Source organism: Carlito syrichta, unplaced genomic scaffold (assembly GCF_000164805.1).
Source record: "Carlito syrichta isolate Samal-C Ts95f unplaced genomic scaffold, Tarsius_syrichta-2.0.1 Scaffold301930, whole genome shotgun sequence".
Classification (NCBI taxonomy): Eukaryota; Metazoa; Chordata; class Mammalia; order Primates; family Tarsiidae; genus Carlito; species Carlito syrichta.
Genome location: NW_007246026.1, coordinates 84,625 through 91,483, shown reverse-complemented (window position 1 = coordinate 91,483; position 6,859 = coordinate 84,625).

Here is a 6,859-nt window from a genome sequence, read left to right as displayed (position 1 = left end):
AAGTTGGCATGGGGGGTGGGTGGGTGGGCATGGGATTCTTGAAGATGCTGTTTGTGGGTCTGACTACCTCTGGCTTTTCTTGCTGGTCCTCACTTTAGTGAGCCTCAAGGGAAGACTGTTGGCCAACAGAGTAGAATATTCCTCTGCCCACCCCCACAGCTCTGGAAGAAACTTTAAAATATGGGTTTATCCTTCATCTGAGAAAGCCTGCAATGCACCCAGCCCAACCTCTGGGCATCCATCTAGTTTCAGGAAAATCGCTAGAAAAGGTGACTGCCCTCTTCAATTGTTACGTTAGCATGTGAGAAGATAAGGTTGGTCGTGCAGTTGCCACTAGATGGCACCATAGCAGTCTCCATGCACCCCATGAAATTGGCTTCAGACAAGAAATATAGTAGCCAGAAGGTGGGGGTGGGTTGGAGGTGGTGAGAAGGATGTATTTCCATTAAATGACTTGTAAAATACTGTCCTCATTTATAATGAGGTTGACAGGAACTTCCCTAGATTAATCAGTGGATTGCAGGCTGCAGTTCAGCCAACACCAGGTGGGGGAATCAACCATCCCATCCACGTTTTTGAAAACCACATAACTTTACTTGGGTGCGGTTGCCTTCAAGGGAATGAGTGCTCCTGCTTCTCAAGACCCATCCCAGCCCCTCTTTATTGCCACTAGAGTCATAATTAGGATCCGATCTCAGCTTCTCTGGGGATTGGAGGGCAAGGACAAAGTATGACACAGGAGAAAATCACTTATATGCAAAAAGAAGTGCAAAATTTTACTAATAAGTATTGGCAGAAACCTGGGAAATATGTGTGGGAGTAGATTCTAAGGGTGTTAGACCAAGGAGGATGGAATATCACACTGGATCAGATGGAATTTATTGGGTATATTTATGAGATATTCTGGGTTTAATGTGTAGTTCTTGCAACTAGAAGTGGTTTTAAAAATTTATTGGTTGGTTGTCTGAACCTTGGACTCAATGGTGGCATATGTTTAATAAGGTTGGAATGCCAGAACTTCCCTGATATAATGTAGAGGAAGGAATGATGGAGTGATTTTAACAGAGGAGATTTGCACACCGACCCACCAAATACATTCCCCAGAGGGCCTACAGGACACTCTCTTTAAGACATTGAGAAATACATTGCTGAAGGTAACACTTGTATTCTTAAAAAACTCTGTGGTGGCTTACATCTCTAAGCCAAGTATAATGGTGAAAGACATTTCTATTGAGGTGGGCCCTCTGATTTCAACGGAAATCATAGAATTTCCATACAGCCGAGGCCAAATGCTATAACTTAGCCATTAGAGACAAGGTGATTACAAATACCATAAAAACAAATGGGACATGTTGGTAATCAGACTGTTTTGAAACTTAGACTTTTTTTTAGTGGGACTAATTGATCTTGGTGCTCTTAGAGATGGAAAAGATTGACAACTTACTAAAATGTTGCTTGATCTGTATAAAAAGTCTGGTGACCAAAAATTTGACTTGAGTTACCTTTAATTCCATTTCCAGTCCTAAGGCAGTTCTTGACTTAGAGCCTCTTAATTGAAGGGGGACAAATGACCCATTCTGTGCTTTTCAGTTAGCATCTTTCTCCAGTTATTCCAGCACTTACTCAATGGGCCTGGGTATAAAGTGACCATCATGTTCAGGGATGAGGATTATGCATGGACTCAACATCATGGACTCATACTAATCAAAGCTTTTTGGACTATCAATACTGCTGAATGCTTAGTTTGCCAACTAAGCTAATCCCCTAATATGGCATTTTTCCCTAAAGGACCCAGCCAGCCCCTAGGAGCTGGTTGATTATACTTTCTTCCATCAGGAAGGGAAGCAAACATTTTTCCTCATGGTGAGAGATGTATTCTAAGTACAGATTTGCTTTTCTGCCCAAACATCTTCTGGCAGCATCACTGTCTGTTATTACAAAATATCACATATTCCACACAACATTTATTCTGATTATGAAAGTAATTTCAAAAGAAGTGCAGCAATGGGTTTATGCCCATGGAATTAACTGGTACAATCACATACCTCATTACCCAACACAGTTGGCTTACTAGAAAGATTTTTATGGTCTACTGAAGATTCAGGTATGGTACCAGTTGGGAAATTACACTCTGAAAGGATAGGATTCTATATTGAAGGATGCATATTACACTTTGAATCATAGATAACTATGTTGTTCAGTGTTTCCCATAGCTAGACTCCATGGGTCTGGGAATCAGGGGTCGGAGGGAGACTGACTTTTTGTTATTAGATCTCATAGCCTACTCATAGAAATTTTGCTTTCTCTCCCTATGACTTTCAACTCTGCTGGTTTGGAGACATCATTCCTAAGGAACAAATGCCACTATAGGAAATAAACCATTGATTTGGAAGACGAGACTATTATTTGACCACTTTGGGATCTTCACCCTACTGAAACAATAGGCTAAGAAGAGGATTACTCTATGAGGGGGATGACTGATCTTATTTACCAAAGTGGAATTGGGTGCTTCCATTCCATGGGGGTGGGGAGGACTATATCTGAGACATGGGAGGAGGGTTTATAGGGTACCTTTTAGGATTTTTATGTTCAATAGTTAAAGTTAAGAGAAGATGATAACTTAAATACACTCGGGCTAAAGGCATAACCACTGATGATTCAGATCCTTCAGACCAGATGGATTACCCCACCATATAAAAAACCCCAAGCATGAGATCCTGAATGAAGGCAAAGGAAACGTGAAATAAACAGTGGAAGAAGGAAGTTATAAATATCAATTTATGACCTCATGAACAGTTACTTGCTTTGTTGTGTGTGTGTGTGTGTGTGTGTGTGTGTGTGTGTGTGTGTGCATTTTTATATACTATTTTTTTCATCTCTGTCCTGCTTATCCATATTATTTTATGCAAGTTTAATTAGAAGTTAACTTTACAATTTGGTTTTTACATATTAAGATGGGACTATGATTGAATTTGAGAAGTAATTAATTTATATGACACATCATTGCACTTTGTTAGGAGGAAACAAAAAGGTTTTTTGTGGCTGTATCAAAGTTCAAATTTTTGTGTAGTATTATGAATGTTGAATAGCCAAAGGGGTGAACTATATTAGTTATTAATTTACTGCCTCTCAGTTCTAAACCCATCCTTCAGAAATATGCTGCTTTGTGATCCTCCAGCTGGGACGCTGAAAACCACACTTCTGCTTTGCCAGTTGACTCTGTCAATAGGGTCAATAGATTGAGACTTCAAAGCTGGAGGAGGAACAAAGCGTTTTTCTCCTTTCAGTATGCTTCCTGAGGGTTTCCTGTTTGCTTGTGGTTCGTGTATTACTCCAGAAAAGCTTCTTCATCATAACATAAGCATTTTCTTCTTGAAGCAGCTGCTGAATACAGTTTTCAGTTTTTCTTACACTTTCAGAATCAACTTTATCGTGTCCCCCTCAGGGACACCGGCAACAGCCACCCAATATCCCTTCTGCAAAGATTTCCCCTGGATCCCCTCCTGTGACCTCAGACAGCTAGCGCTGGCTGAGCAATGCCTCCTACTCACAGATCTGAGTTTCAATTCCTCAGGGTCTCTACTAAGTTTCTCATTTTTAAAATAATTTCCGTATTTTTCCTTTGCCTCCTTGGTGGTCAGCAGTTGCAACCTTTATGAAATTTTAGAGTTCTCTTTTAACTTTTTTAGTTACTATGATGGCAAATTTTATGCATCAATTTCTCTTGACTCTAGCACCCAATTAATCAAACACTAATCAGGTATTGTTGCAAAGGTATGTTGTAGAGGTAGTGAACATCTGCACTAAGTTGACTTGAAGAAAGGGAGAGTGCTCTCAACAGTGTGAGTGGTCCTCATCCAGTCAGTTGAAAGACCTTAGGAGTAAAAACTGAGGTTTCTTGGAGGAAGAAGAAATTCTGCCTCAAGACTGCAACATTAACTCTTGCCTGAGAGTTTCTAGTCTGCTGATCTGCCTTATAGGTTTTAGAATTGCTAGCCCCCCACAATTGTGTAAGTCAATTTCTTGAAATAAATCTATTTATCTATTGTAAGAGACTCTGGTTCTGTTTCTTTGGAAATCTCTGGCTGATATAGTTACCTAATTAAGATCTTTGTACTTATTAACATACATTAAACACTTTCTATTGAAATTACTGGTGTGGTTCCTATCTCCTGACTGAATCCTAACTGACTCATTGCACAATTGGAAGTTTTTAATAGAAACTTCTACATTAAGTGTGCGTTTAAACAGTTAGTATGGGGCATCGTGGCATGCACCTATAGTCCTGGCTACTTGGAAGGCTGAGGAGGGACAGTTGCCTGAGCCCTGGAGTTTGAGGTTAAGGTGAGCTGTGATCATGCCAGTGCACTCCAGTCTAGGTAAGAGAGTGAGACCCTGACTCAAAAATAAAAATAAAAAATACAGCCAGGCTCGATGGCTCAGCCTGTAATCCTGCGCCTTTGGGAGGCTGAGGTGAGTGGATTGCCTGAGTCCACGGGTTCGAGACCCGCCTGGGCAGCGAGACCTCATCTCTACAATAAATCAAAAAATCAGCCGGGCATGGTAGCGTATGCCTGTAATTCTGGTTACTTGGAAGGCAGAAGCGGAAGGATTGCCAGAGACCAGCAGGTTGAGGCTGCAGTGGCTGGTAGCGGCCACTGCACTCCAGCCTGGGTGACAGAGTGAGACTCCAAATCAAAAATAAAATAAAATAAAATAAAGTAAAATAAAAAGTACAATAAAAATGTTCTCACTCATAAGCGGATCCTGAACATTTACCATAGTACTATAAGAAAGGGATTGGCAGTAGTGGGATATTGCCGGGGTGGGGGGCAAGGACACAATATCAACAAGGGTACCTAATCTCAAACGAGGCAAAGTGGGTACCAAAGGGGAGACCCAACTTTATCTGTATGATGTCCACATGTATACCTAGTCCTGAATTGTTTCCCACATCTTTAAAATAAAATATTTTTTAAAAAAGAAAAAAAAATTCAGTAAAAAGATTCTTTTTAATAAATAAATGAATACATAAATATAGCTAGTATGGGCAGAAATTACAGTCAGTAAATAGAATATTACATAGGTAAAGAACCTGCCAAAACAGAGTGTGTAGGTTAGAGGACTATCAAGAAATTATGGTTAACAGAGCAGAGAAGCAGCATTCTGTGGAGCATAATGGAGAGAATCAGAGCCAACCAGAAACCGGTTAACAAATTTGCAATTAGAATGCACGTTGAACATATGCAGATTTGAAGAACAAGCACTTTCTACAAGAGATAATATGAGCCCTGCTACAACAAAACTAACTCAGTGCAGAAGAAAACAAGAAGAGAATACCTGTTCACCTAAAAGATTAGAAGAAATTGGAAGACAGGAAACTACAGTGTATCAGAGCAAAAGCTACTTGCTTGATATAGTTCTATATAATAAATCACCTAAAAATTTAGAAACTTAAAACAACAACAGTCACTTATTTTGCTTGCAATTCTGCAATTTGGGCAGGATTCAGGGCACACAGATCATTTCTGTTCCATACAGTGTTAGGTGAAAGTGCTTGACTAGGGCTAAAAGATCCAGTCTCAAGATGTCTCACTCATATGACTGGGGCTATCTGGCTGAGAGCTCAGCCAGGGCAGTGGGTTATGAAACTTCTTCCTATGTGGGCCTCTCTCTCAGTTTGGGTTCACTCATAGCTGAGTTCCAAGAACAAACATCCCAAGAGAGAAAAAGTTGAAAATGACAAGGTCTGAATGTCTGGGCTTAAGCAAACTAGTGTTATTTTTACTGCATTCTGTCAGTTAAGTGGTCACAGAACCCAGACTCAAGGGCAGGAGATCCAGACCTCATCTTTCAGTGGAAAGAATATCAAATGATTTTGAGGGCCATGTTTTAAAATTGCCACAGAGAAAATATTAGACAAGGTAATTAAAACTTTACTCTTAGAATTCCTAACTGGACAAATTAACTGCTGAAGTATATATGTAGTTCTCTTTTGAGTGCATGTATTCAGTTACATAAATCCTTTTGAAATATTGAGTTAAAATACCCCTTTCTTTACTGTTATGTATGTGGTTCTCTTGGTTAGATCAATCTTGTCAGTTATCAGTCATGATTTTGGGGATGAAAGTCAGCAAAATGGGAGTAGCATAGTCTGGTATAAAACATAGTCTTAGTAAGAAAATTACACTTAGGCAAACTATAACCAAACATATCTTAAAAGTAATCAGATGAAAAAAATATATTAGTAGAGAGAAACAAAGATAAAAATGACAGCAGATTTCTGATTGGAAACAATGCAACTGAGACAACAATGGAGCAGTATCTTTAAAATATAATAAGTCCTCAAAGTTGTAGATACGTTTTTGGAAATTGCAACTTTAAGAGAAACAACTTGCAACAGATTGTCAAATAGCATTATTTCCTTCAATGTCATTTCATTATAACCTTAATGAGAAAAAAAAAAAAACAGTTTTCATTATATCTTTTCCCTTCAAGTTACAGTGTCCATGAACCTACTGATGACATTAAGTGGATACTTCTTGTACTGAAAGAAAAAAACTGCCAGACAGAATTCTAAGCCCAGTGAAAATATCTTTCAAAGATAAAAATAAAATAAAGACTCTATCAGACATAAAGAAGTTGAAATAACTCATTGTTATTACACCTGCACTATAGGAAATGTTAAAGCCGGCCGGGCTCAGTGGCTCAGCCTGTAATCCCAGTGCTTTGGGAGACTGAAGTGAGTGGATTGCCTGAGCCCGCAGGTTTGAGACCCGCCTGGGCAACTTGGTGAGACCTCATCTCTACAGTAAATCAAAAAAATTAGCCGGGTGTGGTAGCGCGCGCCTGTAGTTCC